This window comes from Balaenoptera borealis (assembly GCF_965194805.1).
Source record: "Balaenoptera borealis genome assembly, chromosome: 5".
Lineage (NCBI taxonomy): Eukaryota > Metazoa > Chordata > Mammalia > Artiodactyla > Balaenopteridae > Balaenoptera > Balaenoptera borealis.
In genome coordinates this window covers 5,001,646-5,028,282 of record NC_138862.1, presented here as the reverse complement: position 1 = coordinate 5,028,282, position 26,637 = coordinate 5,001,646, and the positions used below count along the sequence as shown (strand labels likewise).

The following is a 26,637-nucleotide window of genomic DNA, read 5'->3' as shown; positions in this document are numbered from 1 at the left end:
AGCCATAAAAAAGAATGAAATAATGTCATTGGCAGCAGCATGGACATGAATGGACCTAGAGATTATCATATTTAGTGAAGTAATTCAGAGAAAGATAAATATCATATGATATCACTTATATGTGGAATCTTAAAAAAATGATACAAATAAACTTATTTACAGAACAGAAATAGACTCACAGACACAGAAAAAAAACTTATAATTACCAAAGGGGATAGCAGGGTTGGGGGAGATAGGAGTTTGGAATTAACAGATACACACTACTATTTATAAAACGTCAATAGATAATCAACAAGGACCTACTATATAGCACAGGGATCTATATTCAACATCTTGTAATAACCTACAGGTTTAGGTATCGGCAGGGTTGATTTTTTCTGGAAATCCCTCTCCTGGGTTTGTAGGTGGCCTCCTTCTCCCTGTGTCCTCATGGGGTCTTCCTTCTGTGTGTGCCTGAGTCCTAATCTTTTCTTTTTATAAGGACACAAATTATATTGGATTAGGGCCCAATCTAATGACATCATTTTAGCTTAATTATTTCTTTAAAGACTCCATCTCCAAATCCAGTCACACTCTGAGATACTGGGGGTTAGAACTTCTATGTAAGAATTTGGGTGGGGGGGGGGCACAATTCAGTCTGAAATAAGGAGGACAAAGTGTAGTTTTTATTTCCCACAGTCACTGTGTCACTTCAGATTTGTAGGTTACAGTTTTCTCCAGCAGAGCAAATCTCCTAAATCTGGCAGGCAGTTTAGTCTTGGTTGTTTTTTTCACTTTAGGCTACAGTTTTCAGACATGATTTTCAACAGGCCCGTTGTCACAGGTGGAATCTCTCCTCAGGAAAGAGATGCGGGTGAGCCTTCTTCCTGCCAACATTTCAACCAAGAGCCACAGCAAACCTTTATAAGCAAACTTTTACTAGTCTCTATCCCGAGAACTGTGGGAACAATGGGATGTGAGCAGAGGAAAGCCCTGTAGTCAACAACCTTTTAAAGCGACTGCTTGAAAGGCCTAAAATTATGCCCCGTAAAGCCCTTGTAAGGAGGGAAAAACAGATTCAGAAGAAGGTCTTCTTCCAGATTTGAGATGTGAAGTTTCAAATATTCACAGTTAGCTTTGAGCCAGGCCAGCTCAAGTACGACATGGCCCTCTGCAGCCTCCTTGCAAAGCTAAAGTGAGCAGAGGGGGTGGATGATTTGGTCAGAAACCTAAAACCCTCTGTTTAGTCCCCATCAAACTAAGGGCAGTCCAGGTAAGGAGGTCAGGAAACTGTCCACAGCATCTGCTGTCCACAGGCATCCCCTAACCACATATAGTCCCACATATGAGAGTCACTACAAGCTCCTCTGTAAATTTAAGACTTCCATGGAGCATCAAGCCTTATTTACATCTGAGGGCAAACTACTTTAATCATAGAATCTTCTGCATTAGCCGAGTGTTGCTGTGTGTTTCAAGAACAGACAATATTAGTTTGGATAAAGTAGATGAAAGGGAGGTTTGGGATACATCTGGATGGAGTCCAGGTTTTTGACCCAAGCAAGGGAGGCTGGGGACCATAGACTTCTGGGTGGTAGGGACACTGGGAATGAGAGGAGGGCTCAGAAAACCAGGAAGGGCAGCCAGCAAGGAGGGAGTCCTTTGAAATTTTGCCCAGAGGCTTTAAGATAGGTGGTATGGTCCTGAAAAATGTCTCTTGTAATTTACAAAGTCCTAGTCAAAATATCAGAAGTTGAGAATGATGCTAAGCTCAGCAAATTTCAAATTGCTGTCATTTCCCAAGTCTCAGTCAGCGTGCAGTGTCTCTATTCAAGTCGATTTCAAGATATTTTAGCTAAGCAGCCACGTGTGCTGTGCAAGGAGGACAGAGGCTGTTCCCCTTATACAGAATAAGTGGGGGACTAGGATAATCTCCCAGGGCCCTCTCACGGCAGCCACCAAGGTCAGGACAGCAGCCGTGATCAGAAATGGAGAAAAAAGCTGAGCACAAAATAGTGAAAATGTCTCTAGTCTCTGGAGGGTGTGATTTTGTGACATACTGAAAAGATGAAGCATGACACAAGCAAAATTCACCTCCCTGGTTTTCAAGTTTGTCAGCTAAAAAACTGAAGGTTAAACATGCCTACCTTGGCAGGCTGTTGGATAGAAGGAATAAAACTAGATATCTAAAATGTGTAGAGTGGGTGCTCAATATCTTTTGTGTGTGCACAAACACACATACGCACACACACGTACACACACACATACTCTTCTAGAATGGTGCCCCAACTGTTTGCCCCAGCGCACGCTGAACGGACTTACCTACTGTACTCCAGAGCAGTGGTTCTCCAAGTACGGTCCCTACAGCAGCAGCATGAGCCTGAGGTGGGAGCTTGTTAGAAATGGATATCTCAGCCCCCAGCGGAATCAGAAAACCTGCATTTTAACAAGCCCTCCAGGTGATTCTAATGGACACTGAAGTTTGAGAACCACTACTCTAGACCAACGGTTAGCTACCCGGCTGCACAGTCAAGTCACCTGGGATGTTTCTAAAAACAGTAGTAATACTGCAGACCCACCCACACCAAATACATCAGAACTTTGTAAACAGAGTCCAGGCCTAGAACGTTCTTTTTTAAAGATCTTTCTCAGATGATTCTAATGTGCAGCCAATACTGAGAAACTACCCTTCTGGGTACCACAGCTGTGGAGTTACTTGGTGGTTCTCAGATTGAACACCCATCTTTTCATTCCTTTGTTTCCCCAAATACAAGTGCCTCTTCGATGCCAAGCACTGTGGCGGGTAGTGGGGATACAAGACAGACATGGTCCACACATTTCTGGAGTGTATATAGTCTGGTGGGTATCACAGAGTCCACCACTTACAGCCACACTAGTTGTGCACTGCATAACTCCAGTGGGTGTCCTTCACATCTTTATACACAACCAGTAAAGCCACACACAGCATCTGAGGTTGAAGCCCAAGGTAATCTTGGCCCCTAAAGATGTAGAGTACATAATTTCCAAGTAGCTTTAGCCTCTACTCTTGGCACTGCCAATGGCTTCCCAGGGAGTCCCAGCAGGATCCAGGCCAGTGAACTGATTTTCTTATCACTCTTTTATGTATAATCACTACATTTTTTCATTGATGAGGGACGTGACGTGGAATATGACGTTGCTGAGCGTGGTGGTTTTATTTTTTAATGAGCTGGTACCATTATATTGTGTTTTCACTTTGAACTTACTTAATTCTTAGTGCGGTAGGCTGAATAATGGCCCCCAAAGATATGCAGGTCTTAACCCCTGGAACCAGTCAACGTTTTCTTATATGGCGACAAGAACTTTGCAGATGTGATTACATTAAAGACCTTGAGATGGTGAGATTATCCTGGATTATCTGGATGGCCATAAATGCAATCACAAGTGTTTTTACGAGAGAGCGACAAAGGGAGATTTGATATAGAAGAGGAAAACAATGAGACCAGTGAAAAAGGACGCTACCTTGTGGGCTTCAAAGGTGGAGGAAGGCGCTAGGAGCCCAGGAATGCAGCTCTAGAGAAAGTAAAGGCAAAGGGATGGACACTCTCCTACAGCCTCTGGAGGGAACACCCCTCGACATACTGATCTTGGCCTAGTGAACCTGATTTCAGACCTCTGACCTCCAAGCTATAGCAGAATAAAGGTGTGTTGTTTTAAGTTATAATTATTTGATGCAGCAGCAATATAAAACTGATATACTTATGCCCAAATAAAGCAAATCCAGAACAAGAGTAGACGGTTTGGGAGAGAAGTTAAGGGCACCTGAAATTTAACGGGCCAGGCTCTGCGCTGGTTACTTTACGCGGATTAGGCCTCAACCTCCCAACAATCACGTGAGAAAGGGGATCTCATCGTCACAATCCCCATCATCGTCATCACTACCTTCATCACCAAAATCATTATGCATCATCACCATCACCATCGTTTCAGTTTTAAAGACGAAAGTAAATTACAGGAAAGGTTAAGTAATGTCCTCCAAATCACCCACCTGGTAAGTAGCAGAGTTTGAACCCATGTCTGCTTGACTCCTAAGTACAATTTCCAAAAGGCACCTTCCACTAAACAAATTAACTGAACAGCACTGTAGAAGTCTTCTGTATTGAGTTTACAATTCTGCTCTGACTGGAGCATAACGGGTTACTGATTAATGACCTTTATGGCCTGAAAGCAGAGTGTCTGAAGCAACCACTTTTGAAGAGCTTTTTTTTTATAGTAACCTGCAAAAAGCAGCCCACCCCACAAGTGAATGTGGTGGGTGGTCCCACAGACACTGTTCTTACAGCCATAACACAGTTCAATGCCATTAATAACTCCCCATTCAATACAGTCTTGCCCCAAAGAAATTGTTTCTGCGTCATCAACTCCTGGCAGCAACTTTGCTATATCTGAGCTGCCATTTCTCACAAATAATGGCCTTTTATCCCACTTGAAACTTGTCACCTGGAACAAATAAGGTCTTTACAAGTCCCAGAAAATGAGAGAATTCTCTCCACAAAGTATATTATTTTTTACTTATTCCCTACCCTGACATAATAAGAGGGGTTAACCTACCGGAGAGGTTGAATTCACATCACCCCAAAAAAGGCAGTGAGGATTTGCTCATATCGGAAGGGAAAAATCTGGTTTGTATAAAAAAGTAAAATCTGACATGCAGAAAAATTATTCTAAAAACTAACAAATAAATTTTATTTATTTATTATAAATAAAATTTGATAAAATTTACTTTATAATCTATAATTATATCAGTAAAATGATTTCATGCCACAGAGACTTACTCAGATATCACATTTCTATGTGGTAAGAAAGTCTCAGGATCTCTCACAAGTCCTGGGTCTGAGGAACTTTCCCTAAATCCCTCAAAATTTGTCTTTGTCTTTGTGGTATAAAGAGGTCAACATTCCCTAAATTGGTCAATAGTTTAAAAGAAAGTGCAATAAAAAATAACAATAATTATGACACCTTATACTCAGTGATTCCCATATACCAGAGAATGTTTGAGGGCCTCACAGCCAGTAACTCTTTACTCCTCCCATTATGAGGAAGTATCTTTGTCATCCCTGTTTTGCAGATGAGGAAACTGAGACACAAAGCTGGTACGAGGTGGAGCCAGAATTCTATGCTGAGCATATTAGGGCCAGAGTCTTCTTAAGCACAATGTTTTAATGTCTCATCAAAATTCTAAAAGGCTTTTCAGAGAAACTCGAATATCTTACTTCATAATTTACACAAAAGTCTACAGAGCCAAGAACAGCAAGGACTCACCCTACCCGATAATAAGACTAGTTATAAACCATGGTAATTGAACCAGTGGGCTGTTGGTGCGGGGATGGACCCATGGGTCTCTGGAGCCAACAAGAGGCCAGAAGAGACCTGCACTACGCAGGAGGGAAGAAAGGAAAAGAAGAAACACTCAGTAAATAACGCTGGGACTATTTGTTACCATATGGGGGTAAACGAAATTTAATCCCTATCTCTCACTGTACAAAAATCAATTCAAGGTAAATTAAGGACTTAATGAAATGAAAGTCAATACAAACTATTCTGGAAAAAAAATAGGAAATGTGTAGTAGGAACACATTTTTTAAGACAAAAACACCAATCAAAAATTGTAAAATTAATCTAAGAGTACCTATTCATCAAGAAAAACAGCAAAAAGGTGAAATACAAAGCACAAATGGGAAGATATTTACAGCATCTGCAACCATGTTACTAACAAAGAATTAGTATAAAGAATATATAATAAACTACAAAGAGAGAGAGAGGAAGAAGATAAACAATCCGATAACAAATGGGCTAAAGGCATCAGTAGGCATTTCACAGAATTAAATTTTTCCTTTTCTTTTTCAAATCATCGAATTCCACTTCTCTACTAGATCATTCCTAACGGCATATCGCTGAGAGGTTATCGCACCCATCTTACCCTCTCATCTCAAATCCTTCCCTGGCTCCACTTTCCCCCTCAGCCTCCTATTCTCACATCCTAAGCAGGTGTTTCTCCCCACCGCTCCACCAAAACCGCTCTTACAGACGTCACCACGGCGCACATGTCACCCCAGCATGACATGAATATTTGACGCTCCTGATCATGCCCCGTCTCCCTCTCATCAGAAGCCTCTTGATGCCCCTACTCAGATTCCTTTGAGGATTCCCTCTCGTTTCCTGAATTCTGAAGTGCCTCTGCACTCAGTCTGGGACCTTTTCCCTATTTATACTCACTCCCTTGATGATCACCCATTCTGAAGGTTTTTACTGGTATCTCTAGGCTGGCATCTCCTAATGTCTAGTTCTAGCCCAGACCTCTCATCTGAACTCCTAACGTCTATGCCAACTGCACCCTCCCATCTGCACTAGGACGCTGAGTTTGTTTCGCAGAGCGGACAGGCCCCTAAGTGAGTCCTGGTCCTGCCCTTCCTGCCCTCCAACCTCTCCTCTCTCCGGCTTCCCCATCACCACAAGCAGCACCTGAAAGCAATCGTCCTTTCTCTATCACCACGATTCCATTCATCGGAAAAACCTAACGCTCAACCGAAACACGACCCCCTTTCACCGCATCCGTATCATCTCTCCTTAGCAGGATGGCAATGCCTGTTTGGTCTGCGAGCTCCACGCAATGAACAGAGAAATCTGGTCAGGACTCTGGTCACAGAATGTCACTCTGCTCCAACACCTCCCACTCTCTCTCTGTCCTCACCTCCTCCGCCTGCACCCCCTCGCTCACCCTGCTTTCTCCCCACGGAGGCCTCCTTATAGTACTTGAAACACACCTGACACAACATTGCTGCGGGGCTTTGGCACTTCCTGTTTGCTCTGCCTGGGAAGTTCTTCTCCTGACATCTCCCTGCCCCTCTCCCTCACCATCCCCAGGTTTTCACACAAATGTCCCCTCCTCAGCCCCCCATCTGAAACTCCGCATCTCCCCTAAAATTACTCTTCACTGCTTCAGTTTTCCCCTGACACCAATTACCATCTAACCAGCTACACCGTCTATTTATCTTGTTCGTGCACAAGCATGAAGCTACCATAGGACACTGGGTTGCCTGTTTTGTTCGCTCTCTAGCTCCAGACCTAGAATCAATGGGCACAGCAACTGCACAGATAATTATTTGTTGAATGGAAGAACGAACTACACACACCATCATGGATAAATCTCAAAGCAATAATGTTGAGAAAAAAGCTAGTCCCAGAAGAACACCTCCTTTGTGATTCTAATTACATAAAGTGCAAGAGCATGCAGATCTTAGCAAGATAGTACTGTGGGCTACAAACATATGTTGACACAACTACAGAGAATTAACTAACATCAAATTCAGGAGTGAGGTTTCCTCTGGGGGAGGGGGTGCGATTGGAGAGGAGCACACAGGGGAATTTTCAAGGACACCCTTCGGTTTCTTAACTTCGGCAAGGGTTCTACACACACACATTTTGTTAGTGTAAAAAATTTGTAAAAAGACAAGAAAAATCATTTAGAGCACACCAGACCACATCACCTCCTTGGAATCCAATATTCATAACACGGGATTTCAAATATGGTCCCACCACGGATACGGTGCTCTGTGCTGCTTTCTTGGCCATACTACAAACTCACTGTGCAGCAAAACCAGTTCACTTATTCTTGCTCCACAGCCCAACTGGACGGCAAGACTCACCCCAAGAGACTGAGCTCTAAGAACAGCCAAGGCAAGAAGCAGGTGACCGTTATCTCTGATTTTGTATCTGCTGACAACACTTTGTACAGGGCAATGATGAAAAGAGAAATCTTCTGATGAATCACACGAACCACAGAATTTGACTTAGTAGCATGGGGGTTTGTATCAAGAGAGGAGAATGAACTCCCAAAGACTCTGTTAAGAGCGGGTGCTTCCTTTCTGCTGCGCCCCTCCTTTTCTCAGGAGCCAGTTCAGCTCTCCCTCCTGCCTGAGAGCAGCTGCCCTCACCGCCCACGTACACGTGGGTCCTCACGGGCTCCCACAGCTGAAAACTGCATCACGAGGCAGAGACTCCACTAAATGTCCTTCCTCAGGAAAATTACCTTTGGCTCCACTGACATCTGACACTTTGGCATGAACACCGAGAAGATTTGAGACAATATGTGAGAAAACGTGCAGTTATCTTTAAAACATTGTTGTAACACTGGATAAGAATGCAAATGTTCAACTGTAGCCCTGTGAATAAAGCTCAAGGAAATAAACAAATTAGATGATAGACAGATGGATAGATAGCTAGACATATAGAGAGATAGGTAGGTAGGTAGTAGATAGATAGATAAGCAAATAAGTAAATGGAGGAGGGAAGGAATGAGTTTGTTGTACTTACTAGTTACCCCCAGCAAATATTATTTACTAGACACTCAATAAACATCTGTTGAATGAACAAATGAGGTAATGGATGTCAAACAACGGGATAAACTACGGTCCAAAGTATCTAACACCTCAGGTACGCCACACCCGGGTAGACACAATCAGCCTTTCGGCCTCTACTATGTGTGAAGCTCAGGTACACGTGTATTTTGCTTCCTTCTCCTGAACACCAGGCCTTTGGGAAGCCAGCCTGTCTATGTTCCTGCTACATGGCAGGTGCCTGATGAACAAACTGTTTTACTTAATCACTTATGTATTTGGGGAGAGTATCTACAAGAATCCATCCAATTTCATGTATCAGGAGGTTTCCCTTGACCTCCCAGATACCAGAAAATGACCTTCTCCAGGGAAAATCTGGTTGTACCAGGTGAGTCCAGTGTGGTGACACTAAGACCTCTATCTCTGGGTGACAAAGAGCCTTGGATGGGTCAAAACCTTCCATAGCTTATCTACAGTCCTTTGTCCTCCAGAACCGTGCCATCCCATATGGCAGCCAACAGCTGCATGTGACTATTAAATTCAAATCCATGAAAGTTAAATAAAATTAGTCATTCCACTCCTTAGTCACTCTAACTACATTTCAAGTGCTTGGGAGTCACATCTGCCTAGTGGCTACGAGCCACTAAATGGCCTCATGTTCTAGAACATTTCCATCATCACAGAAAGTTGCTTTTAGACAGGGCTGGGCTGCCATGTGATCTGATGTTACAGTATCACCTTTGATTGTACCTCAAACGATACTGAATATAAACCAGCTAGAAATCCTGAAAACTACAGAAAGAGCTGAAATGATTTAATAAGGATTATGGAACTGAAAAAGACATGAATCATAGTTTAGGAAGCAAAAATATAAATGAAGTAACATTTCATGGGGGAAGGGAATGAGTGAATCCTCTACTTAAAGATGAAGCAACACATGATACAAAGTATAAACGGATACAACTGATGCTCTTTAGATCTATATAATACTGAATTGAAAGCAAATGCATTGGTCAAGATATAAACTAATCCATTTACAAACTAATTGGATTGTTAGGTGCACATTACTATCAGTAGCCTGAGGTAGCACTTCCAACTGATGGTAGTAATTGCTTTTAAATAACCTTAAGATGAGTACAGTCACCTCAATGCTCTATTTAACTCCCTTTTCTAGTGTAGAAATTATGCTATAGATCAGCCTAATGGGAACACACACCTGATATGCATACAAAGGACAACTGAAGAGTCAAGAAGTAAAATGTTTAAAAAACAATGCTTTGTAGAATGAATTAAGACAAACAAGAACCTGCACGACCACTGCAGCAGAGCCAAAAATCTGCACCCTTCACATGCACGGTTCTGCACTTGTGAGCTTTGTGACCTGGAATTTGCCACTAAGCCTCACTGCATTCCAACTTTCCATCTGCAAAGTGAAAGGGGTTGTGCGACTGTTTGGCATTTCTTTTCGTTCCTGGGGGCAGTGAATCAATGACCATGGCAGTGGTAGAGATGGGAAGGAAGAGTGGCCAAGTCTTTCTCATCAGCAAGCCAGTTCCTCCCATGCTGAGCCCAGATGGAGGCACCGACATCTTCCCAGTCACCTTCCCCGGACACCTTGGACCCAGGCTCCATCCTTCTGCTGACCCTGCCACTATCCTGTCCTCCCTGTTGCAACGCCACATACAACACACACACACACACATATACACACACACACACACACCATGCACACATTAGCGGACAGGTGAGTTCCAGAGCAAACCAAGAGGGCTGATGGGATGGAAGCGAGGGGAGGCGCAATCTCTGTCATGAGCGTTAGTCGCTGCCTTCGCCGCTAATGTTCTGGTATGAGTCGCTAAAACCATGGTGAAATCTTGCTCGGCCATTGGATGTGCTTCTCGCTATTTACCAAATTCCAAGTTAAAAGGACTGACATTTCACGTATTCCCCACAGATGAAAACGTCAAAAGAAAATGGGTATTGGCAAGAAAAGATGTGATGTGAATGCTGCAGGCATTTGGGAGCCTAAAAAAAGGAGATGTGTTGTGTTCAAGGCACCTTAAGAAGACAGATTTTGACAGAAGCGCTCCAAATATTAAAACGAAACCTGGAGTCATACCTTCTAATTCTCTATCTCACTTATAGGGGAAAAGAGAAAAGCTTCACTGTAGGAAAAACTTCACTCTCAAGCCCTTCCAGCCACAAACCACAGTCACCACTGTGCTGGTGCTTCCTCGTGTATGGAAGAATTCCAGCCCCAGTTCATTTCTGAGCACAGCTACAGTGTAACGGACAGTCCAAAGAAACGTAAGCATAAATCAGATCAAGTGATCAGCGAGCTAGAGGATACCCAGGAAAGTCTGCGGAATGTTTCAGATGGAGAAAAACATTTCCAAAAATCATTGAGGAAGACAATCAGGGAATTAAAGGATGAATGTCTCATCAGCCAAGAAACAGCAAATAGACTGGAAGTTTTCTGTCGGGAGTGATGTCAGGAGAGCATGAACTATATTTCATGAAATAATTTCATGTTATGTTCTACCTAAAATTGATATTGGTACAGCTTTTCAGAAAATGATTACCATCATTAAATAATATCCGTCAAAAAAAAAAGAGCAAACCAAGATATTAATTAAAACATATAGCATTTATTTAGCGGTTGCCATGTGCTAAGTACTGTACTAAACACTCCCATATTTTAAATTTCTATTTATTTATTTATTTATGGCTGTGTTGGGTCTTCGTTTCTGTGCGAGGGCTTTCTCTAGTTGTGGCAAGCGGGGGCCGCTCTTCATCGCGGTGCACGGGCCTCTCACTATCGCGGCCTCTCTTGTTGCGGAGCACAGGCTCCAGTCGCACAGGCTCAGTAGTTGTGGCCCACGGGCCCAGTTGCTCTGCGGCACGTGGGATCTTCCCAGACCAGGGCTCGAACCTGTGTCCCCTGCATTGGCAGGCAGATTCTCAACCACTGCGCCACCAGGGAAGCCCCACTTTCATATCTTAACTCACTTAATCCTTACTACCCACATCCCTAGGAAGGAGGTGTTTTTATCCCCATTTTATACACAAGGAAATTAAGGCACAGAAAGGTCGGTCAAAGTTCACAGAGTTTGTATGTCTTGGAGCTAGAATTGCAACCCAGGCCATGTAGCTTGCAAGCCTGTGCAATTAATTTCTAGAATATTCTACAGCTCTGTGAAGAAAGTTATCAACCAAGTGGCAATATATACATATTTTACTATACTGCATATACAAGAGATCATGTCAATCAAAATCTATGGTTGATTACCTGCAAAAAATGGCTGTAGTAAATTTTCCCGTCCCTCTGTACTTGGCCTTTGCGATGTGTCTGCAGCTCCTCGCATGAAGAAGTGTCTTCTTCTCAACTCCTTGAATCTGGGCTTGGCCATGTGACTTGCTTTAACCAATGGGATATTCACAAACGTGATGCAAGCAAAGGCCTGAAAAGTGCTTGTGCACTGGACTTGCTGGAGACATGGCATGACCACCATGTGGACAAGCTAGGCCAGCCCCCTGGGGGCTAAGAAACACAAGCAGAGGCCCAGCCATCCCAGCAGAAGCCCTTTCAATGCGTGGTTTGAGAATGATCTGCAATGTTCTCTTCCTTTGCCTTCTAATGCCTGGTCTTTTCGTTGATTTGTTCACCAAGGCATGGTTGAACCCTCCCTATATGCCTGACACTGTTTTGTGTGCAGGACTCAGTACGTATAGTGTAATGAGCAGAAGTGTGTCTCCCAAAAAGGTATGTTCAAGGTCTAATCCCCAGTAGCTATGAAGGTGAACTTATTTGGAAACAGATATAACCAACGTTCCAGAGGTGCAGAGACAGACACACCAGGAGAATATCGCGTGATGACAGAGGCAGAGAATGGAGGGATGCAGCCATAAACCGAGGGCCGCTGGCAGCCACCAGGAGCTGGGACTGAGGCCTGGAACAGACCCCCTCAGAGCGTCCAGAAGGAACTAACCCTGCCGACACCTCAATTTCAGACTTCTGGCCACCAGAACTCTGGAACTATCAATATCTTTTGTTTTAAGGCACTCAGTTTGTGGTACTGTGTCATAGCAGCCTAGAAAATTAATACATATATATATATATTCTGGGAAACACAGAAAAAGAACCCGGGGAAGAAAGAAAGATCACAAAATAAGAAACTGAAACTGAGATACAGATTGTACAAGGTGCAGTAACTTCTGGCATAAAACTGAATGAATCCCTTTGCTTTCACCTATTCTTCTCTGGGGCCAACTGTGGCTTTGCAGTCAGCTGCTTGCTTGGCTGAGGACTAGGAGAGCCACCCTGGTTACCTTGGGAGAGCAAGGTGCTGACCCAGCTCCTAAGGGAGACTTTACATCCCAAGTGGGCTTGTCTTTCTTCCAGCCAAGACATGTCTGGCAGAAATTCAGGAGAAACAGGCTTCTTCAGAAGGCCTGGTTAAGACACTCTCCTAGTCTAGCAGGTGATGTTAAGGCAGACATCTGATCTGTAGCTCTTTACCTGGCCTGCACCCAAACATGTATCCTAGTTAATAAATTACTCCCAAAGAACCCCAATGCACTTGTGACGATCCTCAGAGCAGAGGGGTCTAGACTACACAGGGCTGCCTGAAAGGAGTACTGGGGTGTGGAGTGGGGGCATAGAACCATGTGGGAGAGAGAAGGGACAGAGAAAGGTGAGGAGAAAGAGGTGGTCAGGAGAAATCACAACAGCTCCTTCCCAGCCCAGATCTCTGTCTTTGCCCCATCCCACCTCCGGGGTGTTGAGTCCTTCTGGAACGAGAACTAATCGTCCAGGTGGACCCCAGGTTCAATTCCACACTCCTCAGCCTTTCAAACCGTTTCTTATTCTAATTCCATCCTGAGCGTCCCATCTCACCTCCCACCACCCCCCAAAACCCCAACAATCAAGACCCCTCACCGTCCCCTAATTCTTCCAACATCGTGGCAGCCTTGTAGCCAGCTCTACTCTGGGTGTCTCACAGTACTTTGGAATCTCTCTGTGTTGGTTTACATCTTTTTGAAGCCTGAAGAAAATAACCAACTGAACAACCTCTAAAGTGTGTGTGTGTCTCCCCTATGCCCTTCCAGTCACTGATAAATACCCATGATATTGAGAAAAGCCTGCTGGCTCACCTGTCTCATCCTCTTCCTCTTCTAGTTGGGGGACTCAAGGGAGCGTTCTTAAAGATTAATACTCATGTCAACAGGGAGTTGTGCTGCTAAGACCCTGTGGTGCTGCCTTCAGCACAGATCTGGTCCAGTTCTCAGACTGCTGGGCTGGCTGTTGGCCTGGTGGACCCCACAGCCCTTGCTATACGAGCAGGAGAACCAGCTAAGGCCGACACAAGTACGAGTGGTCAAAGTTTGCCTACAACCACGTCCCCATCTCTGAGATGCTCCCTGGTGGCAGTCAGTGCACAGCACGCGGTGGTGCCTACGCTTTCAGCACCACCTTCCCCCTCCCCCCCCGTCTCAGCATCGCGTCCCAGACCGAACCCCAGCCGTCACCCTCCACACCCCGAAGGAGGGAGGTGGTGAGAGGCAGAATTCACCTCTCCGATCCCCACTTAGAATCAGGCACTGCATCTGAGCCTTCCACACCCATCGATTCCACTGGTCCTTGCCTCAATCCTGCTCCAAGTATTACAAGATGATTCCCAGTTTTTAAGATAAGGAAACTGAGGCTGAGAGAGGCACTGTCACCTGCACAAAAATCCATGGATCATATAGAGCAGAATTCGGATGTGCTTCCCAGCCGGCCTTGCCCCAGAGACGATGTTCTTTCAACCGGACCACAGAGGCCTCAGCTGCAGGCCATTCACAGAGTTAAAAGTTGCCACTTACAGACACTCAAAGCCATAGCAGCGCCACTGTTTTGCCATAGTCAGGTAGGCGAGAGCCAGAAGAATCACTGCAGCTATGGCATTCTGCTGCAGAGATTCTCTGTGACCCCCTCCGTCCCCACTGGCCAACGTCTTGCCTGGCTGTCCCCTGTTCCTGGAGCTGCATGAGACTCCCACACAGGGTCTCTGGGGAACAGTGCACCAACTGTACCTATGACAGCACCCAGCCCTCCTGCATCTCCACCTGCTGTGCCTGACCCCCAAACTGACCTTCCTATCCACCCCTTCATCCTCCCAGCTGGTGCTCCGGCTTAATTAGAACAGGGTTCCCCAAGACACCTTGCTGGGAGCCAACTCAATCACACACCCCCAGTGAGTGTGTGTGCAGAGAGAGAGGGAGAGAGAGACAGAAAGACGACAGGCAGATAGACTGTGGTGCTTTGGGCTGGGCTTCAAAATGGATGGAAGGACTTATTTACAATCTTGAGATTCCTGGACCACAGCTTGGTACTCAGTTCTTCTCCTTTCCCTGCTATGATGCAGGAATCACGGCTGAATGTCTACCTTCCTAGCTTCAATGTCTCCATCCTATCTGTAACCTGCCAGCTCCTATGGAACAAGCTGGTCTGGTATCTGAATTGAGTGGAACCTGGGTGAGGGCTTGAAAATTGTTAGTGAGTGACTCCAAATCAAGTCTTAGGCTTTGCCCATGCTCTTTCCAGGTAGTGGGCTTTATCACCCATTACTCTATGCAACTTTGCTAAACCCAAGTACGGCTCCGGGATGCTCCAAGCCCACCAGCTTGGTACTGGCATTATTTTCCTATTTGCCATTGTAACAAATCACCACATACTTAGTGGCTTTAAATAACACAGATTTATTATCTTACTGTCCTAGAGGTTAGAAGACCACATGGGTGGGCAGAGCCGGTCCTTCCTAAGGCTGCAAAGGAGGATCGCTTCCTTGTCTTTGCCTGCAGTCCTTGGCTTGTGGCCCCTTCTTCCATCTCCTCACTCTGTCTCTCTCTCCTTCCGTCCCCTGCCCTCCTGCTCTCCTCTTATAAGGACCCCCGTGACTACATTGGGCTTACCTAGATAATCTCCCCACTCAAGCTCCTTAACTCAATCCCATCTGCAAAGTCCTGACTGTCATGTAAGGTAGCATCCTCACAGGTTCCAGGATTAGGACATGGGCATTTTGGGGGCCTACATGTGCACCCACATGTGCCATGACCCACAGAGGGCCCTGTGGACTCACAGGCCAGGAGCTGTACCTTCAGAAGTTTTGAACCTCACAGGGCCTTGTCCTTGATGGCCGTTTTTTTTAAGTGATTTTTTTAAAATTAATTAATTAATTAATTTTTATTTTTGGCTGTGTTGGGTCTTTGTTGCTGCACGCGGGCTTTTTCTAGTTGCGGCGAGCGGGGACTACTCTTTGTTGCTGTGTGCGGGCTTCTCATTGCGGTGGCTTCTCTTGTGGAGCACGGGCTCCAGGCTCACAGGCTTCAGTAGTTGTGGCTCGCAGGCTCAGTAGTTGTGGCACATGGGCTTAGTTGCTCCGTGGCATGTGGGATCCTCCCAGACCAGGGCTCGAACCTGTGTCCCCTGTATTGGCAGGCAGAATCTTAACCACAGCGCCACCAGGGAAGTCCCTTGATGGCCGTTTGACATGTAGTTTTTGGATAAATGAATGGAGAGTATGTGGACTGAATTGTGTCCCTTCAAAATACAAGTATTGAAATCATAACCCCCATTAGCTCAGAATGTGACCTCATTTAAAGATAGGGTTTTACAGAAGTCATCGAGGTAAAATGAGGTCATTGCGAGTGAGGGGCTCTAATCCGATCTGACTCTGTCCTTATGAAAAGGGGAAACCTGGGCAGAGACACACAGGGGGAGGCCATGTGAACAGGAAGACGGCCATCTGCAAGTCAGGAGGCATGGAACTCAGTCTTCTCCCACAGGCCTCTAAGGAATCCAGCACCTTGAAGGTCTACTGTTAAGTCCCCCAGCTTGTGGTGCTTGTTAAAACAGCCCTAGCAAATGAGTGCAGATAATAAAGCTCCTAATTAGAGAGAGCTCTGGTACATTGAAAGTAAGGTTTTAAAAAAAAAAAAGAGAACTTGTCACAGGGTTCTGTGCCACCAGAGATATTTCACACTAACTGTTAGTTTGGGGGGTGGGGTGGGAGGGGGCTTAGAGCATCATTTCCTCATCAGTGTTGTTGCCATCTCTGGGCGCATGGCGATTAAAGCAAAGATGGTCGGGCACCTGCCCCTCTCCCAGTGAGGCGCTCCGGCACCAGCAGAGGAGGCTGCCCCCTCGGACCCCCGGGCTCCACCCCGCACAGAGCAAGGCCAGACTGGAGGCAAACTTCTCAGGAGCTGCCAGGCCCCTCTGGTCCCTGGTCAGCCCTCCTGGTCCTCCTGTGTGGTCTCCACCGCACCTCGTGTCTGCCGTCAGGTGTCAACTCTCCCCCCAAGCCCAGAGCTCTGGGTGAGTCAGCCACACCTTTATTATGAATTGTTTATTCTCCAGGGTGTCTGTGGCCACAAGTGACATCTCCAGTTAAGAACACCAACCAAAAGAGTGCCCCCTGAGAAAGAATTTTGAGGCTTTGGACAGCGGTGGGGTAAAGAATTTGGGCGAGGGTAAATCAAGTCATTGCAGGAAGGGTATGGCCCCCTCACAAGACCATCTTTGACATCTTGTAAAATGTTCAGGAAGGGATTTTCTCCAGGAGAAATTAGTTCAGGGTCATCTTATTAGAAATAGGTTAAGTATTTGCTGGAGGCCACCAATAAGATGGGCGGTGATTTGGTGTCCACGACCAAAGATGACCCCTCTCACTGCACTGCCAGTGTGTTTATTAAAGCCAGCGAAGGGTCTTGATCTCTGGATGCCCCCTCATTGTGCATCTTACACACCAGTTGTGGGGAATTACTTACTGATCAATTGTGGGGAAAATAATCAGCTTCCCTCCACCCCGGGCTAATTACGGAGAGCATCATTTAGGCAAAGCTGTGCACACATGTGCAGCCCACTTCCACCCTGCCTTCCCAGACCGGCCGGGAGGCAGACAGCAAGTGCATTCCGGTGACAGCTGGCAAGCCAGCCTCTGGGAATGAAACATTTTAGCACTTCATAAATTTCTAACAAGGTTTCAAATTGCCGCCGTTTCCCTCCTCTCAGCTCTTGTCAACTAGTGAAAGGGAGGGGGAAAAAAGACTAATTAAATCTACAGTGGGAAAGTGCTACTGGTAAGATTGCTACTTATTGAAAATAATGAACTGTTAGGACCAATTTGCAAAGTAGGTGAAATTCTCCCCATTTCCCCTATATATAAAAACACATCCTTCTAATTGTATATGTATTGGGTAGTATGTACGGATATATATCAGAACAGAATATGATATATGACATTCTTAAACCTAATGGAAGGTGACACATAATAAAGTAAAACATTGAGAGACTATGTACCAATACTCGATATGAACACTGAGGCTTGCTATCGTGCACAAAGTAGGTCATTTCAAATTCTTTTCCCACATGATCGTCATCGCAAGAAAAATTATTGCCGGTGACGCACCAAATGGAGAGAAACACAGCCTTGAAAACCTTCCTGAAATGACAATTTCCAAGTTTTGATCAGCATCACTAATTTTTAAAAATAACAGCAGCCATAAAGCTCTCTTCATTCTTTCACTCTCTGTTTTAAAAGGAAAGATAGTCAACTGGAGACTTGCAAGACTGCGGGGCAGGGCACTGGAGAGGGAAAGAGAAAGGAAAATAACTCACACAGTATTTCACTGTCAACTGAAAAACATGTAAGCAGCTTGGTGGGAGGGGTGAGTTCACAAAAATAAAAGATACAATTTTAAAGAATTTTACTCTGAGGAAAGCAACGTACCCTCCTGTTTCTACGAGCACAAGTTAAGTAACTGCGGCTGTCTTCAGCCTGTAGGTGTATCTCATACAATAACTATATACAGGCTGCTATGCAGGGGACAGTATTGGACATGTGAACAGAACAGGGCAAAAAGTAGGGCGCTGACCATCCTGCGGGTAACTCGGGGTCCAAATCCCTCTGAGCCAAGCGCACAGCCAAGCACAAAGCAGGTACCAGACAATGAGCAGCTGCTGGGCCGGGATTATCGATGCTCCCTGACCCCGCCCACCGCATGTCTGACACCCACTGCACCGGGCTGATCTATTTCACCTGACGCCTGCTTTCTTTTTCAGCCTGAGGAGGCTGACCTTTAGGATGACGTATCTAAACAAACTTCCTTGCCAGCTAGGATGGGAGGAAAATGCAAAGAAGAACAGGTGCCCTATTTACGTTTGGGAAAATAAACAGTCCTTTAAAGTATCGGCCCAGCTGATATTCAGGACAGTGACCTCAGGATTGGAAATCTCACAATGGCTCCCGACTGAATTTCAGATGCAAATGATCACTTGGTATTAATTTCAGCCTTGCTAATATTTGGTCCCGAGCATCGCAGCTAATTGGCAGGATGAACTGCCAGTTCCGCTGATGGCGGCCCCGTGTGACACTCGGGATCTTCTGAGTGGTAGAACCCACAGTCACTTGATAGTGTTAGTCTGCCGATTATGAACCTTGGTATCTCGCTCGCCACTCTCTCCCTTCCCCTCCCCTTCCTCCTCTCCCTCTCTCCTTCTCTCTCTCTCCGTGTGTGTGCGTGTGTGTGTGTGTGTGTGTGTGTGTGTGTGTGTGTGTGTTTCTACATATGCAGAGATCTGGTGACAGGGACAAAAAGAAAAAAAATTTGACAATAGTAAAGAGTGTGATTAAGTGGAAAAGTACTCATAAAACACTCCAATGTTGACTAATAAGGCCAAGCAATGTAAAAGTGATTCTAGAAATTCATCCAGGCTTTCAACACATAGGCAGCGACTTCACTAAAGAAAACAAGGTCACCCCAGGCCGCTCTGCACCCAGATTACAGCTCGGGGCCACTGAAGGGGACCCACCCATCTGCCCCATTACTTTACAGTGACACTCCCTGTGGGCGCTGCAGTGTGATCATTCTGAGCACAGCATCATAACATACACTTTCCCTGTTTTTTTATCCAAACGTCCAAGTGATTTTATGGGCATCGTCTGATCTACTGCTTGCCACAGTTACATCCATCTTGTCTTCCACCAACAGAAATGATTATTCTCTATCTCTCCCAGCAATTCCTACAGGGCATAACCAGTAAGGACAAGACTAGTGACCAGCCAGCATTTTGGGCTTAATGAATGAACCCGACCTGAGATTATTCTCATCAAACACAATTTCCATCTCCAGGTGTTTACAAGGTTCATCCAACATCACGTGAAGGTCTTTTCCTGGTAAATTTAGAAATCCATCTGCTGCTAGAAGCACTAATGCACTTTGCTCACCAGATCTGGAAGTGTTTCAAGGTAAAAACAGGCTTCCCAAGGAACGTGTTGATTGTAATCAGAGTGAAGCCAGCAGTTACCAGGAACTGAAGTTGAGCGCTGAACCGTGGGCATGACCTGGAGGTATGGAGAAGCTTATGGAGAATGAGAAAAACTGCTTTTTCTTTGGAAAGGGAGGTGGAGGTCTATGTGGGATACAGCTGAAATGATCTGAAAGGGGACATTATCGGAGGGACTGACATTAAACATGGCAGTTAAAGATCTCCTTCAATATCAAGGTGAAGTGTTTTGGGGCTGCAAAAGTAGACCCATCTCTAGAGGGTGGCTGGGGGATATTTGCTCACATTAACTCACTGGAGTCTCCACCTTAGAAGCTCAGGGGTCCTGCCCCTGCCCTCTTCAATCTCCTCTAAGGCTCTGAGTGGCCATGAGCAGAGCCAGATGCCCTCCCCTGACCTGCAACATTCCAGAACAAAGAGTGACATTTACATCCCTGTGATAAACTACTTGCTCCCCCATAAATATTCTGAATGGTTTGAACTTTTGGAGCGGAACCTTCTAGAAAAGATGCTGTGGCATCTTAAATGCTCAAACTCCATTTTTCTTTGGGGAAATGTGAGCACCCTGGCCAGAGCCTCACAGATGACCTCAGCTATGAAAACTGGCCCATTGTGCTGCCTCCGTGGGGTAGAAGAAAGCGAGTCCTGTGCTCCCGGAGCACAGAGGGCGAGTGTAAGCAGCACCCGACGTCACTTAGTGAGAATCCTACAGAGACCCCGAGTCCTAGGCCGGCCCCCTTCATTCACCCCTGGAGAGGTGGTCTTGCAGCTTTGTCCGGGCATCTTGTGTTTAGCCGCACAGGACCCTGAGCTCTTCCCCAAGTCAAACCAAGAAACACCCTCTAAATTATACCCGTTACCTTCCAGAAATAATAGTGAATTGTTACATAACTGGTCTTTGTTATCACAAAACAAACCACTTCCCTCCAGTTTTTCAGTTTCTCCTCCTATTTATTGAAATATGAAAACCAAAGTTAGCATTAGTTTCCCATCCCTTTTCACCATCTCTTTCCTCTATTGGCAGGTTAGGGTCACAGTGTCAAGGCAGCATGTTGGGACTCACAGCTCCAACCCTAGGAGATTGATAAGTCATGCATTAAGTACCTCTTCCAAGACTGGGACCCCGGGATACAGGGATGGTCTTGCACCAACTTCAAAATTTGCCCATAAGAACTCGTTATGTGAGTTTTCTCCATGAAATCATAGCAAGATATTCTCAGTCACTGGTGTGGCCAGTTCAGGGCTGGAAGCCCTCTGCATCTTCTCAGCACAGCTGGGGCTGCAGGAGAAGAAATAATAGCTAACACTCAGCACCTGCAGCTGGCCACATGCTGCTCTAAACCTTCTGTGAGCACAAACTCACTTAATTCTCACAGCAGTCCTACAGGAGGGAGATGTTATTATCAACCCCACTTTCCAGATGAGAAAACTGAGGCACAGAACAGTTAGGTAAGCTGCCCAAGCCATACAGCTGATAAGAAGAGGAACAGAGCTTCAAACCCTGAAATATGGACAACCTAATTAGGAAACCTTTTTCACAGTTACTAAGAAGCAAGTAAAGCATGATAAACATGTTGGGGGCATAATTTCAGTGTAAAAAATAAAAGAAGAGGTAAAAAGTTGCCAAGTTGAGGAGTATATGAGGACCTGGGCAGTCTTTTCTTTTGGAAACCCCTAGAAAGATTTAGGAAAAAAATTTTAAAAAAGCAGTCTTTGAAGGGAAGGGAAGGGAATAAACATAAGGCTGCATGGGGATGGACGTGGGTGTCACTCCCGGGCTCAGGGGCAGCAGTCTCCTGGGTAAACAGGGTGGGCGGGTCAGCGGATAGAGACACTTAGGACTGATGTAGTAGGAAACGGCTGGCGAGGTGTGCGGAGTACAGAAGGGACAGAGGGGCTGCATCAGGAAAGGAGCCTTCATCAGCACGAGAAGCACGTGGCTCTTTTTTCCAGGCGCCCTTTGAGCAGGTGCTGGACTGCGTGTCCTTCAAGGACCTCACCGCTCGCTCAGCTGCTGTCAGGACGCCGTTATGAACTGAGATGGGGGAGGGAGGGTAGTACCGGGAATGGAAAGAAGTGAGGTCATCTCAAAGAACAGAGTGCCTTTTGCAATTTTTCTAAAGCTGGAGTTCTGAAAGCAGAACTCCTTGAAGATGTGTACCCTGCTGCTCCCTAGGACTGTGAACAAGTTACCTCTCGGCATCAGCACTAGGTGAGAGAGGGTACCTCCTTGACCCCCTTTCTGCCAGGCGCACCTCTACCCACGGTTGACGGAAGCTACACCAGAACTTGCTCAGTTTGCCATCTCTGTCCCTCAGTGCCTGGTTCATTTCCATCTAAACTGCGCCTCTAAGTAAATCAAGCACAAGCAAAGAAAGTATGAAGACATAACGGAGAACCCTCAACAACACATTTTTATTCTCAATTACTTTGGGTAAAACTCTGAAAACAATTTGTTTGATTTGTGATGTTATTGTTTCTGCCTCAAAAACTGTTATTGATTTGGAAAGGCATTCCAAATAGGTACACCGGAGAATGCAACCTAAAATAGCCAGGTGATTTAATTTTACATGCGTGTTTTATTTCCAGGGAAAATGAATATGTTGCATACAACGGAGAGAAAAAAAAATTGGAGACTGGAGTTTATGATGTCATCTTTATGTGAACATTTATTATTTCATAAAATGTAACCATGTTAATGGGAAAGAGGCCATGAAAAATATTCATTTTTGCTACACGTGCTGCTAACCACGAAATAAGATGTATAGGAACTGATACAGAATTTTCGTTAATAAGGATTGCTACTATGTCCTGTTGCGTCAACACAAATTCCATTCCTCATTTTTGTTATTCAACGTTTTGGGAGTAATGGATGCAAAAAGCAATTCAGTGGTCATCACCTGTCTCCTTCCTCTCAGTTAAAGGTATTTCAGACCTGCATCCTGTACCATCAGCTGGTCCCGGTTCTGTATGGAGCTCAGTCAGTTACAGGAACTGCCTTAGTCCTCCCTCAGCAGGAGCCCCGCCCCTCTCCGAGGGCCTCTCCAGCCAAATTCCCTGCATCTCTCTGGATCACGTGACTCCCCTCCCCAGCCGCAGAGAGATGGAAGAACGGCGAGCATCTGAGGTGCTGGGCAGCATGGTACCATTTGTGGGTGTCTCTGGTCAAGCAAAGCGGTTGCCACTCATCACGTATCAGGACCTATAACAAATCCCACAACCTCACCGGATGTGGATTAAGAAACAATTACTGGCATAGTGGAAGCTGTGATGCCCCAGCACTGGGCACCCACCTCCCAGCTGCTCTGAGGCTCAGCGGCTCACGCCTCTCAGCTACCTCGCCACCACCCCTTGCCCCAGAGAATCACCTGCCAAACAAGAACCAGCTCAGCCCACTTCTCCCTGACAGCCCGGTCAGTAACTGGCTGACCCAGGGTCCAGACGGGTGACCCCCGCCACAGGTGCCACGAGTCCTGCAGGAGGACACTGTGCCCCAGAGCTCTCCTGTGAGGTCAGGCGGAGTCCAGTCTCCCGCTGAAACCATCCCTGACTCACCGGGCTCCTCACACAGCCCTTCTTCAACCAGCCCTTCGAGCACTTGCACAAGAATCCCCTTCTCAGGTTCTGCTTCTAGAACCAACTGTAGTAGGTTCCTGGGGCTGCCCTGACAAATGACCACAAACTGGGGGAGGCTTAAAGCAACAGGAATTTACTCTCTCGCGGTCTGGAGGCCAGAAGTCTGGAATTAGGGTGCAGGCAGGGTTGGTTTTTCTGGGGGCTCTGAGGAAGGAACCATCCCATGCCTCTGCTGACTCCTGGTATCTGCCGGCAACCCTTGGAATCCCTTGGTTTGTGGAGGCATCCTTCCGATATCTGCCTCCAACTTCACACGACTTCCTCTCTCTGTGTCTCTAAGGTCCAATTCTCCCTCTACTTTCTCCCATAAGGACACCAGTTACCCAGATTTCCTGGATCTGGAGACCCTATTTTCATATAAGGGCACATATCCTGAGGTTCCAGGCGAACATGGATTTTGGAGACACTTCAACCCACTACACCAAAACTAAGGCAACTGAGCAAAGTACCTACAAGCCACGGCTAGCAAGAGAAGGCATGGGTCCCCCCACCTGCACTCTGACCCCGTGGAAAGTCATGCTGGGCTCGGGTTCTACAATGAACACGCAGCGTGGCTGTGAATTCCAGGGAGGTGCCCTCCACCCCGCCGCTCTCCCTTCTAATGAGGCAAGTGTAAGAGCGATCCTGCACACAAGGGAAGAATCAGGCTACTGGGGCCCCAGGGTGGGCCTGTTGGATGCCAGCTGTTTGCCAGTTGTTTGGGGCTTGGGGATCCACTGGAAGCTGGATTCAGGTGCAACCCCAGCGGGAAGGAAGCCATTGGTCCCACAGGAGGCTGAAATTGGGTTGAGCTCCTCCCTCCCCCTACACACATTGGGGGAAGTGCCAGCTGAGACTCTGTCCAACAGGCAGCAGAGAGTTCCCAGAGCGCCTTCAGACAGTTGTGCTTTTTACACCATACCCGACAAGGACGTCAGCCTGGGACTTGGTGACTGACTGTGAGAGCTCTGCCACGAGACTGTTCCTTCTCTCTCAGATTCCAATATAAAATGCAGAGTCAAAGAGCATCAGAGTGCTAAAGAGAAAGAACAGGCATACCTCATAATGGGCAGTGAAGTCAGAGGCGTGCAGGTAAAAGCAGCTATGCCCAGAATCTGAGTGAAGTGAACAGCGGGGACCAGAGTGGAGGCCCGTGAATTGCACAGGAGGGGTCAGTGAGACGACATGGGCTCCAGAGCCGCCAGGGAGCCTCAGTCACCTTCCAGTTCTAGTTTCCAGAAGGTCCACCTGCGTAACAGTTCCTTTCCTTCCTTGATACCTGGTCATGTAGCTGAGGATCCTAGCATTCTCACTACAAATGGATATTTTACAATAAACTCTCATTACTTGCAGTGACATGAGTCAGTCTTATTTTAGTGCATTACAACGAGCCAACAGAATATCCCATAAAGTTAGGAGGATAAAGCTAGTCCAATATGTGACACTACGTTAAAAACCTTACCCACAGAGCACCTTTACACTGAAAGCCACAACAGTCATTACTTTGTCTTACTTGTGTCTCAGATGAGTCTGAGATTCAGTTTAGGGAAACATCTTGCCATGATCACTCAGGGAGCTCAACTCAGATCTTCTAAATGGCCTCAAAAAAGCAAGCTGAGGCAGACCTCCCAAGGTCCTTTGTTACTACTATTCACCTGTATTCATTTATACATTTACTCACTCAGTGGAGACTAGGGAATAAAATGATAAGCAAAGTCAGATATAATTATTATGGTGCTTATATTTATCAATGAGACAGATTTAATCACATGATCACACAAACAAAAGTAAAACTGCATGTCTGATAAGTGCTACAAAGGATATGTGATGTTATGAGGCTATTTACAAAGGAATTTTATCTATTCTGGGGTCAGGGACTGAGAGGTCCAGAAGGAGAAAAAGGTCTTTTGGACAGAAAGAATAAGGTGAGTACAAATCCCTGAAACACTAAAGGAAGCAAAAAGAGTACTGAAATCAAGATGGAGCATGATTTAAGATCAGGCTGAAAATGCATCTGGGGAGAAAGCTATTTAGAGCCTTGGGGAATCAAGATAAGGATCCTGGTCTTTGTTCTTTGGGCAATTAGCACACTTTAAGCAAGGGATTAGTACGATGAGACTATTCTTCAAAAAAAATCACACTGGGCTTTTAATTCAAGATGTCAGAATATGTCTATTCACGTTCCCTCTTCTGCCCCAAAACTTCCTTCAAATAAGAGCAATAGGCTAAGAAAAAGGAAAAATGGCAAACAAAATGGAGCGATCAGCCATCGAGAGATTTCAACAGATTCTGAAGTGCAGATCCCTCTCACCACAAAGCAAAGATGCCTATTCCACGCGCTCTGACCACTTACATAATGCTCCCAGTTTCCCTTTGTTGTGCTCAGTCTTGAATATAAATACACAACCAATGGCCATTAGATATTTGAGGAATGCTCACATCATAAAAGAGTAAGACCAAGATAAATAAATATGAAAACACAAACCTTGGATGAGACATAATCCAGAAAATGAAAGAAAACTAAAATTGTCATCATCATCATAATCATCTCTAAGAAATATCCAGCAAGGAATTCTAGAAGATAATTTATTTGTAAGACAAGAATAGAATAATAATGGACACTATGAGAAACATTAACAGAAATGAAGAACTGAATGAAAAGGACAGATGCACAGCTAACTGGAATCTCAGGAACATAAAAATGAATGTGAAGAAATACTTAAAAGAAAGTAACGGTAAAATTTTTTGGACTGACAGAAAACATGGATCAAAAAACCCCAAAGCACGATATACTAAGTTAAATAAAAGTTAAAAGTTAAATAAAAAATTCATGTCTAAGCGCACTTGGATAAAAATTACAGAATATCAAAATACAAACAGAAGATATTAAATGCAGCCAGACAAAAAGAGCAAATGATCTACAAAAGGGTAAGAATTCAAATGACAGCTGACATCCCAACTATGCCAAAGAAATCCAGAGACAGTGATATATTGCCTTCCAAGTGTAGAGGGGAAATAACAGTCCACGTAGAAGTGTGTACCCAGCAAAACACTCTTTCATGAAAAGGATGAAATAAGGATAGTTAGAGATAACAGAAACTAAGAGAGTATACTACAAAGAGACCAGAAATAAAGGAAAATCTAAAGAATACACTTCAAGAAAAAAGAACATGATCCCACAAGAATGGTCTGAGATCTAAGTAGGAATGAACAAATGACATGATAAAACTGTAGGTAAATCCAAACCAATATCATCTGAGTAAGGTCATAATAAAATAATGCCTAATTTCTAGATTAAAAAACAACAAGCATATGTTAAGTCTTGAGATGGGTAATCAAAAT

The 26,637-nt window shown here is 45.3% G+C and overlaps 1 protein-coding gene and 1 pseudogene across 2 annotated transcripts in view; one reads left to right on the top strand and one right to left on the bottom strand.

Moving 5' to 3' along the window:
- The window catches only part of DSCAM (DS cell adhesion molecule), a gene marked incomplete at its 5' end in the record, with an annotated part of 739,398 nt that overhangs the window by 638,583 nt on the left and 74,178 nt on the right, over positions 1-26,637 (bottom strand). The gene's annotated exons all lie outside the window — the stretch shown is intronic.
- On the top strand, positions 243-15,431 carry LOC309629231 (THAP domain-containing protein 6 pseudogene; annotated as a pseudogene). Its single transcript has one exon. The product of its transcript is annotated as a THAP domain-containing protein 6 pseudogene (transcript).